This window comes from Coregonus lavaretus (assembly GCF_964263955.1).
Source record: "Coregonus lavaretus genome assembly, chromosome: 13".
NCBI lineage: Eukaryota > Metazoa > Chordata > Actinopteri > Salmoniformes > Salmonidae > Coregonus > Coregonus lavaretus.
The window spans coordinates 28,805,878-28,820,118 of record NC_140000.1 but is presented as its reverse complement, the minus strand read 5'-3'; positions in this window follow the sequence as shown (position 1 = coordinate 28,820,118).

Here is a 14,241-nt window from a genome sequence, read left to right as displayed (position 1 = left end):
ATTTATTTTTTTTGCTCCTGAATTTCTTCTACTCTCAACCTCTCTGATCATTTTCATGAAGTCCATCCGGTTTGCTTCTATATGCCATATCTTTCTAACTGTGCTCTTTCCCAAAAGCTCCCAACATACAACCTATATACTTATTATGGACACAGTATGCTTACATTATTAGCTATCTTTGTTATTATTTGTTGTTATTTGTTATTAGTCCCATCCTTCAACTCTATTCAATACCTCCCATCTGTCGCTTAACACCATCCATATAGGATTTCTATTTGCCATATATATTTCAACCGTACTGTGATGTTTTACAAAAGTTCTGAACCTTTCTATTCTCATTGCTTCTACAGATTGTGAATTAAAAATAGAGCTGGGAAGATTGTATCCCCCATATAAATAACATTCTATTGGTAGCAAGAATTTTATATAATAATTTAAATTGAAAGATTCAAATTTTTGAATCCGGTGTCGTTTTGCGTGTCAGTTCATAAACACTATGCCATGGGGTCGGTACGTCAAAGATCTCTTCCCAACTATTTTGCAATCTATATGGGACGGCTGTCAATCCTTTGGTCCTTAAGTGAAACTGATATACTTTTTTATTTATCACAGTTTTCCTTAACTAATTATGTTCTTTAATGCAAGGCCGACAGACAAGTTCCTTACTTTCTCCCCCTTCCACTTTCTTGGTGAGTATGGTCCCAGCTGCCTTGAGATCATTGACAAGATCCTCCCGTGTAGTTCTGGGCTGATTCCTCACCGTTCTCATGATCATTGCAACTCCACGAGGTGAGATTTTGCATGGAGCCCCAGGCCGAGGGAGATTGACAGTTATTTTGTGTTTCTTCCATTTGCGAATAATCGCACCAACTGCTGTCACTTTCTCACCAAGCTGCTTGGCGATGGTCTTGTAGCCCATTCAAGCCTTGTGTAGGTCTACAATCTTGTCCCTGACATCATTGGAGAGCTCTTTGGTCTTGGCCATGGTGGAGAGTTTGGAATCTGATTGATTGATTGCTTCTGTGGACAGGTGTCTTTTATACAGGTAACAAACTGAGATTAGGAGCACTCCCTTTAAGAGTGTGCTCCTAATTTCAGCTCGTTACCTGTATAAAAGACACCTGGGAGCCAGAAATCTTTCTGATTGAGAGGGGGTCAAATACTTATTTCCCTCATTAAAATGCAAATCAATTTATAACATTTTTGACATGCGTTGTTCTGGATTTTTGTTGTTGTTATTCTGTCTCTCACTCTTCAAATAAACCTACCATTAAAATTATAGACTGATCATTTCTTTGTCAGTGGGAAAACGTACAAAATCAGCAGGGGATCAAATAATTTTTTCCCTCACTGTATCTTGTGCCCTTTCCAATAGATTGGATTAAACTCATTAGCATTGGAGCAGCCAGCACTACAGGCTAAAGTTGTCACAAAAATGTGACACTTCGCTTTACAATTCCCTCCCATGTTTGCAGTTACACCTTTGTCTGCTTTTTCTTTTTTCAGTCCCAGAGCTGATAAAATACAGTTTAGTAGGCCTAATTAACTAGAGTTTGCTTGGTCCATTGGTCCACTGTAAGCATTTTCTGTGTACATAAAACAATGTCTATTAGTGGGACGGAATAATCACATTCTATTACAAAAAGTATTTTTCTAAAGTTTTAATCATTTGTCGAGGGATTTTAATTAACAATGGCACAGCTGCATGAAGGGCAGTGTAGTACTGCACTGTTCAAAATCGATCCAATAATTAAAATCAGCTTCTTTCAACCGAAAATGTAGTACCAAGCTTGTTTTTCATTACAGCATTTAATGTTTAATGAACACGAGCTATTAAAAAATGGAAGGCGAGAAAACTCTTGTTTTAGGGACTACATTTTATTTTTCATCACCTCCAAATGACAAGTAAACACATTTGACTCCAGCTTATTGTTCCGCTCACTCATGACAATGTTAAATGCACAAAATTAACTTCCGACTATTACAACAACATAAAGAAATAAAGACATAACCGATTTGCAGTGAATGAAACACGACCAAACACTGCAATTAAAAGACGCTACCTGTTGAACTGTGTGCAGTCCCTTAATGTTTATTTTCCTCAGGGACAAGTGAGTCATGCTGCTGTCTTATCAGTCTGGCTGTTCGTCAAACTCCCAGAACTACCAATCCACTCTGCTCTTTGTCTGTCTGTTACATCACAGACTCCTCCCAACAACGTCAATGCCACTTTGCTGCCTCTTCTTCCATTCCCGTTCACTGACATTAGTGAAACAGTAATGAGAATTGGTCCTTGCTGTACCGTATATAAAGCAGCTGTCTGACTTGGTTTGCAGAACTCTTGAGGAGTATTCAGTACTGCGTGCTACTTCAGCACAAGAGCCTTGTTTGACGTCAAAAGCGAACTAAGGAGACTGCATGGTCATGGAGAATGATACATAAGATGTCACTTTGCTGTGTGTGTATCAAAAATAGTCAGAAGACAGATTTGAACTCAGTGTGCTGGAGGCTTTATGAACAATCATATGATCCATTTGGATGAAACAGTGAGGCTGAAGTAAGCGCAAGGACATCGGGAATTAGACAAGTGTCTCTACTGCACCTTTAACTGGCTTATAGCGGCACATGAACTGTTTGAACATTTTACTAAGTACATTTGGAATTTGCAATACACCACAGCCTCTCTGAAATAGTTAACATCAAGAGCGTTCTTCTTCTCAGTCCTCTCAGCGGAACTCAATGGTCAGAAAGAGAGTTAGACAAAATGGAAAGCTCTCTCAGTGATTCTCTGTTTCCCAAAACCCTGCACAGTGCACAGACCGCAGACCTAAAAATGAGGTGCTCTAACTGGTCGTGACTCTTTTCAGCTGTGTTGTGACATTGATGAGGGTAGTGGCTGGCTCGCTGCATGTGGCTCCCAGACCTCTTCACTGGGCGTTTAGGATGAACTCCCTCTGATTAGCATTGTAAGTCAGCAGATGCTTCATGGTTTAGAAGTAATGGGCGCTCCTTCAGTTCATAACCTTCCCATAACCCTCCTTTATGGTCACTGAGGAAGATCAGTCTGGGCAGGGCATACTTAGAACCGTGGATGAGATCTAACCTCTGACTGCACTTAGCTCTCACAGGGGACTGATGAATATAGTCACATGGTGGAGTGTCATAGTAGGCTGATTTCCTTTCGATATTAGCCGAGAGTGTATGCCTTTTCATTGTTACAGTGTATTACTGCTGCGGTATTATAGACTTTTGATTTAATTAGGATATCGTTGCAGAGTTGTCCTCTTTTGTTATGGACTGTTAAATGCAACCTTTTTCTGAGTGGTTCTTGGGGTAGCCTGGATATCACTAAATTGCTGGTCCAAATCTAAATCTAATAATACATTGACATCAAATTACTGCTGGAATATAGCACTAGTTGCTACTTTCACACTGCTGTTAATGTTTTGACAGACCCTTCAATTTTACCAAACCACCATTTTGACAAAGATGCACAAGTCATCAAAATGTTTGCAGATGTCTTTGCGGTTGGTGGAAACCCTTAGTTCGCCTACTAATTTTACCCTCTGCTGAGCTCTCCCAAGACTGCTGTGGATTTCCTGAGGATTGGCATTTCCCATGAGCGGCAGAGGGTAGGTTTGGCACCATAGTAGAGAGGCTCAGGGAGGCACATGCATGGTTTCCTCCAGCAATCACATGGGCTGGGATGGGGAAGAGGATAGAGAAGGGGGAGGGGGTGATGGAAAGTTGTGAATCGGCAGAGGCGAGGGTGGGTGTGGGGTTATATGTGCTCACCCATCCAGAAGATGTGGGGGATCAGATCACGTAGGGAGAAGGGAAAGCTGGGAAGCTTCTCAGTGTTTCCCAGCTCTCCATGCCGGAAGCCTAAGGTTTGGCAGGGCTGAGTATGCACAACATGTAAATCGGACCTGACAAAGAACACAGCCATTGGGCAGTGATGAACACCATGATTTAAAGCTAGCTAATGTACAGTAATGTATGTACATGTACATCTTGTTTACAGTAATCCCAAAAAGACATTTAAGCCACGCAAGTGGTTACAACTGGAGTGGACTTTTATTTATTTTTAACAAAAAATTAGCAGGTGTCTAAAAATCCCTCCCTTGCTGTTTTAGCATTGCCATCAGCAGTAAAGAAATCAATAGCTCAAAAAATAAGGCTGCTGTACCTCCCAATCCTCCATGATTACTCCCATCTTACCAATAACTATTGTAAAGCCCTTCTTTATCTGATGTGTCTGATACACATTTCAGAATGACCTGGCTCTGAATGTGCTCCCTCTAGACTCCAGACACAGTTTCCGATGGTAAATAGCAGAATAAAATGGTGGCGGCATATGCAGCTCTCTTATCTACACTGCACCATACATACATTTCTCCTACCACCTCCATGATAACCATGGTGTTACACAAATACAGTGTAAATCTTCCTGGCCGTTGTATAGCGCTGTGGCGGATTCTCTGGCTGACTTATTGCTTCCTTTATCAGGGGCCTAAAGCAGTTGCAATTGCCCGGTTTCGTCATAAGCCAGTTGAGTCGCGCAGGTTTGGAGAATTGGACCGGCAGGGCGGGGTCCCCTTCAAACAGACATGAGGCATATGCTGGCTGGCAATGCTGTCGCACAGCCGGATGCTGGGAGGATTTTGCTGGCAAGGAGAAGTGGCAAGAGTTCAAAGGCTGTGGGTGAAAATCCTCAGCACCTTTTTTCGTGATCAACCCCAACGTCAAGTTACAGCACAGACGGCTTAAACCTCCATAGAAAATAATACACATTGCAAGTTATTTCAGAATAAGAGTATATTTTTCAAGGTTACACAAAAGTAAAGTATGAAATACTTTTTGTTAAAGGAAATTTAGTTTTTCCCACTTGTTGAAACATTCCACTTCACCTTTCATCTACTCATTCCATGAGTTCCACATTCACGCATGCGATCCAACCAATTTAGGGAGAGAGAATGCATTATCGTGATTAGCAGGTGGCCCAAAATGTTGATTAATGTGATTTGATACAGGCAGATAATTCTGCCTGATGTCTAATATTTAGCTGATCCAAAAGACAATGGACATTAATTATCATCGTTACACATGCAACTGGCATGAAATTTGCTCATTACCTATTCCCATCTAATTTACCAACAGCAAAGCAGAGAATGAGAAAGAGAGGGGCGAGAGAGAAATGGAGAGAGACGGGGGGGGGGGGGGGGGGGAGTCAATTTATTCAGAATTCCAGGAATCATCTGTGGAAATGTGAAACGAGAGGGTTGTCCACATACAGACGAGAATAAGAGAGCCCTTTTGCGTCAGTAAGTGAGTGAGAATATTATGGATGTTTATGGATTTCTAAGGTCTCCACCATTTCAAACAACAGAGTCAAACCCTTACCTTCGAGGTAAACATCAGTCAGACTGCAAGCTTTTTCCTAAAGGGTTCATTTAAAAATGTCTGGGTTCATATGCAATGTTTAAGTTAGTCCTGAATTTATCTCCAATAGTCCCCTTTTTATATCCATGGCAACCTGTTGGTGGTTATTTAACTGTCAAAAGCACCTGCTTACTTTGAATACAATTTAGACATACTTTTCCAAATTATTTTCCCTTTCCCTTTAATAATTCAAAAGTAATGTGCCTTTCAGATTTAGAACATGGAAATTGTTAGTGAAATGGCTTCCCATTACCGTATTCTTGCTCAAATGTACTAGGTCCCTCTGTCCCAGCTCAATTTTGAGAGTCCATGGTCTCAGACAAAGTGTCACGCCTTGTCACCACTATGATCTGCAGCAGTTTTGCGCTTTCCCATTCAAAAGGTTTGGATTAGGATAAAGATGAACTGATCCTACATCAGAGTTTAGAAACCAAACCCTTCCACCCTTAGGCCACATAAAACCTGACTCGGTGCAATGTTTTCCTGTAGCATTCAATAAGAGAACAGTGAGTGGCCCAAGGGAGAGGCTGTGAGATTGATAGGCGTGCCACTTTGATCGCTCAACCAAAGTAAGCTGCCCTTTTCTCTGCTTTGTGTACATCTGTGTTTATGAAATTGCAATCGATTGTTTCAATTACATGAGCAGATGGACCATGGCATTGTCACCGTTGATGTGCAAGCTTTGAACAAACCTTCATGATTTCATGTTTTTGCTGCAAATAAAAAGTTTGCTCCTTTCTTACGCCATACTCATTCATATTAGGCTTTTGTAGGCTTCACGTGGAGACTCTACCTCAAGTACTCCGTATAGAAAATGATGCATAAGTCTTAGATGATTGCTCTCGCAAGTGCTGTTGATCCCATTGAGGTGCATCAGTTTTCAGGTAACGTTGTTGTCCATGGTGCTGAAATTATATGGGGAAGTGTGGTTGTTGGAGGCAGATACTTGGTGTTGTCGCTCTCCATGGTGATGAAGTTATGAGAGGAAACGTGGTTCAAGGAGGCAGTTATTTGGTGTTGTTGCTCTCCATGGTCCTGAAGTCTTTGGCCAGTCTAACAGTCGTGCTTTAAATGAATGCACTGCATGAGTGCATCAAGGCAGTATCCTATAACATGATCAATAACATAGAACCCCACACAGTATGATAGAAACCTTTTGTAGATGTTAGGGAACACTTTCTCTTTCCTCACCACGCACAAAATCTCACACACGCACATACACACAACGCACACACACAAACACATACACACACACACACACGTGCACACGCAAATACACACACACACACACACACACACACACACACACACACACACACACACACACACACACACACACACACACACACACACACACACACACACTGTGCTCAGTGTAATTACCAGTGCTGGCACCTGTATTCGATTATAGCTATAGGTGACTGCTAAGATCATCAGCCCGTCAGTGGAGCATGTCGAAGACAAAGACTTCTGACAATTAATATAATAGGGCTGGCAATCAAGAACGGTTCTCCTTAGTATCGGGTGGATGCTCCCCCTTGAATGCAAAGCACACATCATGTAACGTAAAACAGAGTTGCATGGAAGTCTTGCGTAAGATATTAGGCTTGATGTTGTGTATACTCATTAATGCTGTGAGAACAGACCTCCTACTGGAGCAAACATCCCTCTGATTTTATCCTGTCTTCTGTAATTATCACAACCTAGGACAAACAAATTGCCTAAAGACAGTGAAAATAAATATCTGCTGCTAAAGTGAAGGCTAAAAAACAAATTTTTACAATGGTCTAATTATAATATATCATTTCAGCTGACACGTTAGTTACATATGCCACTTTCGGTGACTCTGTTTTTGTAATCTATGCAGATACAGTATGTACTGTAACCTTTCTGAAGTTTTATGTACACCTCAGTGCTCTTCTCACCACTTAGTGTTTGTTCAAATGTTTTCTCCTCCCCCATCTTCCACTCTTCCCCTGTTCCACTCCTCTGTGCACCAAACTGAAAATGCTATTGTCTTTAATCCTCAGCAACAGCACGTTACCCAGGGTCTGACTGTAATTGTTATGTTTGCCTCTCTCTGTCTCAGTCAACATATCCCACCATTCACCACGGGGGGACGCGTGATGACAGCCTATTGTAGTTGGTTGAGATAACACATGGATAGAGTCTTGTGTTGAAGAGAGTTAATTGGATTGGGTGAAACTTGGCTAAACTTGGCTTTCTATCTATAGATACATATCGATGAGTCATATGTACAGAAAGCTTTAACAAGCTGAACAGTCAGAGTGGAAGTTGTTACGGACAGTATAGATAATAGCGATAATCTGTTATAAAAGATCATAGTGACAAACTCCAACATAATATTTCACATTTTGTTTTGTGGGCATCCCAAGGGACACATGAATAGAGATTTGTTAAATCTTATTACAGCAAGAATATTGTGACCACATAGAAAAGATTGGCAATATATTAATTGTACATATGCATTTCCCCCTCTCATAGTCTGTCTACAATTGCCGTAGTAGGTTGTCTTGGAAAACGGTGAAATTCCATTGACTCTACACAAATCCCTGCTCTCTAATCCTTAAAATTTGAGTACATTGTATTCTCATTAACCACTCAGTGGCTGGTAAATACAAATCCCTTCACCTTTCAACATGCAGTCAACAGATAATTGCTGTATTCTTCTCTTAGAAGGGGGCCCATGGGGAAAACAAGCAAACAGTCAGAGAGAGAACCAGCAGCACGGTTGGGCTTGACACCGGTAATGGTGGGGTTAGCTCTGCAAAGGTCTTGTCTTGTACAGGTCTGCCATCCCTGACAGAGCAAACAAAATGGCTAATTAGACCTTTGCAACCCAAGGTGGTGAAACACTTAAAGGGTTACTTTGGGGCAATGCATGACGCTCTGATTCACGACTTCATTCATCAGTGGTAGGATGCTCACATGCTGTGACCGGGGAACTTCTCTCTTGCTAACGCTTACTGTTGTCCTTAACCTCATCAGGCCCAAGGACCCCAGAAAACATGTGTGTTTTATCTACATGTCCAGCCCTCAAATGAAGTGTTTTACCATTTCCTTTTCAGGACAACCAGGGCTACAACACACAACAATTTGACATAAACAGTTGCATTCATGAGTTTTATTGACAAATGTAAATATAAAAATAATGTCAAAATACCCTGATAAAAATGAATTTATTAGAATGCTTTAAGTACAGAAATTGTTTACTCAGTGGGAAATTAATATCTAACTAGTCAGTGACAACTGTGTGGAGTTTGGAGTTTGTGACAGCAACTATGTGAGCTTATTACAGTATTATAGACACTATGTCCTGGGATTTCCTATGATATTCTATGTAGAAGAACTCCTTACCTTCTAACTACTGGCTTGTGAGCATCATAGAGCAAAACATTACATGTTCGTGACAGTCTCAGCTTTTAATAGATGGGTCATAATAGTTTGTAGCTCAAACCATTCTGACTTTACATACGTTTCTGTGAGAAGAACCACCCCCGGACCCCTTTGGGATCCGCCCTTGTCTCACAAACACCGCTCTAGCTCAGCCCCCAGGTATCACACAGACTAATGGTATCAATGGATGCAGAGGAAATAGACATATCCAATGGTACAACTCATAGGTCTGTAGTTCAAACACACAATGTTTAAAAGGGGTTGGAAGTCCAAAGCACGCCTGCATCACGGTGGGACTGTAGGAGTTAAAAGATGGTAGGATTTTAACATCTGGAAATCTTTACTATTGAACACCTCTTTAGGGCCAAGTTGAACCATGGGATGCCGGATACCATATGAACGATATGCCTATGAGAGTTACAATGGTTCACAATTATTCTTTTTACAGAAATGTAAGTAAGAATTAAATAAACATCATTCATTTGAATGCTTCCTTTCTTCAGTATTGTCAGTACATCCTATTGATCCCTGGTGCTAGAAACAGATGCATATGAGCCTGCAGCTACAGTAAAAGACACATCAATGAGGTTAAACTGCAGATACTTGCAGGTCTGTTGAAGTATGGTCAGGATTTTCCTTTTTTTTTTTCAAGTTTAAAGCAAGCTATGGTTTTTGAGTCATGATATTATAACATTTAATACCTAATACTCAACATAGTACACAAGGGGGGCAAATGGTTTAGATACATGGAAATGAAGTTGTAACACATTGATTGGTAATTTACAGAAGTCAAATTTCAAAAGTGCTAAATTGTATAATTAGGAGCAATCGAACATTTCTCTCTCCCCAAATCATGTATACATTTGCATTTCATCAAATGTTTGCCCTCTCTGTCTGATAGAAACAACTTACTAATCAACACAGCCTTTTAAAATAAACTTGGACATCAACGTATTCAACATTGACATTTGCATCCGGTGCAATTTGAATACAATTATCTTGATAATCGGCTTGAAATTGTTTGCTGGCAAAAAAATTATAGTTTAAATCTAGGCATGTTGAAGTGTTCCAAATGGGTTGATAAAGGCATTCATATCCCCTCTGATGTGTTTCAGCCTCCTTCAGATAACATCAGAAACGGTGATTCGTCTGATACCGTCTCAGTGAGACTGACTCCTGTAACTCAATATATGTTAATGTCACCCAGGCAAGGTTCACTTGTACTGATTATCTATGTACCAGATCTTTGATTAAACCAGTGCGGTGGCTGCTGCTGTATGCATTGATTGAAAGAGCAGGTTTTCTGACTAATCTATTTATCTCATTCTATATTTTTTCTTTAGATCTCAGACAGTGATGACTTCAGTGAGGGTGCTACTCATTTTCCACTGTGTTTTTGATTTAGAACGATTCAGTCAAGCATTAAATCAGTGTTAAATACTGAAGCACAGGAAGGCATCTATTTTTATGCATTGTGATATAAAAATGGTGTTATTATACAGACGGACACAGAGAAACTCAACTGCAAGAACATTTCAGAGGAGTTGTCATGCTCAGAATGATTATATTTTCACTGATTTTAGTGTTTGGAAATTAATGTGAAATAATGTGTCTCCATTCGCAAAAGTTTTATTTGCAATTTCATCCCAGCCCAATGCATTTTACTACATGAGATTCAGAATTAAATGGATTTTCAGACTGAGACTGTGATGACTGCTGAGCTGGATCTGTAGTGTGAAATAGAAATGACTAAATGGTTACTGCTCTTTCGTAAATTCACAAACAAATTCAAGCTCTGTAGCCTCTGTTAAGAGAATGGTGCATATCATTCAATGGCAGATTGTGAATAATCAGTTTGGCATGTTCCTGTTCAAAGATGACGAATTACACAATTTAATGTTTCTGAAGAGCTATACCTGATATTATTAGGATACCAATGCAGCGAGAATAGTTTACAATAGAGTTAAAAACTTTTCACTGAACTTACAGTACTCTGTACAAAAAAGGACAAGAAAGTACACTACATTGAACATTTCCTTCATCAGTGACATAGAAGCCGCTCTCTGAGTGCTGTTGCATTTCCTTTATCAATGACCTGTACGTTTTTGAAATTTTCTTGCTCATTCAAATCAAATCAAATTGTATTTGTCACATGCGCCGAATACAACAGGTGTAGACTTTACTGTGAAATGCTTACTTACAAGCCCTTTCCCAACAATCTATGGATTTCACATGACTGGGACTACAGATATGCATCTGTCGGTCACAGATACCTTTAAAAAAAAGTAGGAGCGCGTATCAGAAAATCAGTCAGTATCTGGTGTGACCACCATTTGCCTCATGTAGCACGACACATCTTCTTAGCATAGAGTTGATTAGGTTATTGATTGTGGCTTGTGGAATCTTGTCACACTCCTCTTTAATGGCTGTGCGAAGTTGCTGGATATTGGCGGGAACTGGAACATAGCTGTCGTACATGTCGATCCAGAGCATCCCAAACATGCTCAATGGGTGACATGTCTGGTGAGTATGCAGGCCATGGAAGAAATGGGACATTTTCAGCTTCCAGGAATTGTGTACAGATCCTTGCGACATGGGGTCGTACATTATCATTCTGAAACATGAGGTGATGGATCTAGTCACGGTATCTCTGTGCATTCAAATTGCCATCGATAAAATGCAATTGTGTTCGTTGTCCGTAGCATATGCATGCCCATACCATAACCCCACCGCCACCATGGGGCACTCTGTTCACAAAGTTGACAACAGCAAACCGCTCGCCCACACGACACCATACACGTGGTCTACGGTTGTGAGGCCGGTTGTACGTACTGCCAAATTCTCTAAAACGACGATGGAGGCGGCTTATGGCTGAGAACTGAACAACAGCTCTGGTGGACATTCCTGCAGTCAGCATGCCAATTGCACACTCCCTAAAAACTTGAGACATCTGTGGCATTGTGTTGTGTGACAAAACTGCACATTTTAGAGTGGCCTTTTATTGTCCCCAGCACAAGGTGCACCTGTGTAATGATCATGCTGTTTAATCAGCTTCTTGATATGCCACACCTGCCAGGTGGATGGATTACCTTGGCAATGGAGAAATGCTCACTAACAGGAATATAAACACATTTGTGCACAACATTTGAGAGAAATAAGCTTTTTGTGCATGTGGAAAATCAGTTCATGAAACATGGGGCCAACACTTTACATGTTGCATTCATATTTTTGTTCAGTGTAGTAATACTGTGGTCGTAGTTGTGAGAGCTGGAAGTGATCAAGAGATGTATTTGTAAAGCCTTCATCACAACCAGTGAGGACGTTGCAGGACAGCTTGGCCACCACTGGAGGGTACAACAGATAGAGTATTGACAATCTACAGGTCTCCTCAAGCCTACCCGACCCACTCACTGACTCTTGTCTTGTCCATTGAAAGACTTGTGTCATTCCCTCAACTACTGAGATGGAGTATAATGTCCCATGATGCCAGTGATGTATTAAAGCTGCGTGTAGCTCCTGTCAATGTGCAGGGATACGAGGTAGTTGAGGTAGTGTACATGTACAGTGGGTAGGGGTAAAAGTGATGAGGCAATCAGGATAGATAATAAACAGAGTAGCAGTAGCGTATGTGAAGAGTGTGAAAGAGTGTGGAAGTGTGTCTGTGTGTGTGGCGTCAATTTGCATGTGTGTGTATGTTTTGTGTGTATAAAAGTACAGTATGTAGTCTGTTTGAGTGTGTGGGTAGAGTCCAGTGAGTGTGCAAGAGTGTCAGTGCAAAACAAAGGGGTCAATGCAAATAGTCCAGGTAGCCATTTTATTAACTGTTCAGCAGTCTTATGGCTTGGGGGTAGAAGCTGTTCAGGAGCCTTTTGGTCCGATATTTGGCACTCCGGTACCGCTTGCTGTGCGGTAGCAGAGAAAAAAGTATATGACTTGGGTGGCTGGAGTCTTTGAAATTCCATCTCTATCCCGTCTGGATTACTGCAACTCGCTGTTGGCTGGGCTCCCTGCCTGTGCCATTAAACCCCTACAACTCATCCAGAATGCCTCAGCCCGCCTGGTGTTCAACCTTCCCAAGTTCTCTCACGTCACCCCGCTCCTCCGCACACTCCACTGGCTTCCAGTTGAAGCTCGCATCTGTTACAAGACCATGGTGCTTGCCTATGGAGCTGTGAGGGGAACGGCACCTCCGTACCTTCAGGCTTTGATCAGTCCCTACACCCAAACGAGGGCATTGCGTTCATCCACCTCTGGCCTGCTGGCTCCCCTTCCTCTGCGGAAGCATAGTTCCCGCTCAGCCCAGTCAAAACTGTTCGCTGCTCTGGCACCCCAATGGTGGAACAAGCTCCCTCACGACGGCAGGACAGCGGAGTCACTCACCACCTTCCGGAGACATTTGAAACCCCACCTCTTTAAGGAATACCTGGGATAGGATAAAGTAATCCTTCTACCCCCCCCTTACCCCAACCCCCCCCCCATTGTAAAGTGGTTGTACTACTGGCTATAAGGTGAATGCACCAATTTGTAAGTCGCTCTGGATAAGAGCGTCTGCTAAATGACGTAAATGTAAATGTGAATTTCCCTCAGACCCTAATGCTCACAGTGGAATTGTTGTGACACTAGGACACTGCTCTCACAGTTTCAACTGGCCCTGTTCCTCCCTTATTTCCACAAAAGCAGTGGTTTGTTTTGGACACATTTTCTGAAACGGGTCGAGATGAGTGAAGAATCAATCAAGCCTGTGGCTGCTCTTTGACTTTGGTGTGACTACAACCAATGGGAGGGCTTGTCTTGCACAAGCTTTGAGTGACATGCTTTTGGTTTTGAGGGAGCCTCACTTCACACCCATCTGAATTAACCAATGATGATGGACAAAACATACACATTCATGAATTATTCCAACAGCAATTTTACATGAAAATAAGACAAACTGACTTGATCTATAGAGTTTGCAGCAGACCTGGGTTCAAATACTATTTGAAGTCTTTCAAACACTTTCTGCATTTGTTCTAGCCTGCCTAGCGTGCCAGATGGGCTGGGTTTACAGTTTTATGGCTATTAAGCCAGGCAAGCTCAATCAAGCACATAGAAAGTATTTTAAATGATTTAATATAGTATTTGAACCCAGGTCTGATCTGTAGAGTGGGGTAGTCTAACAATGTTGACAAAAGTGGCCTCTCTCCATCGAAAATAAATACAGACTTTAATATACAATTCAGTACTGTTTCAAATATTGTTGTACTTATTAAAATTCACTAATCCTACCCTGAAATCTTGAAATACCATGACCACAGTGCATGCCCCAAGTTCCAAACAACCATCAAAAACAGACATATTTACAGACATATTTTCATAATTCAAAAAAAAAAAGCCCTGTAAATA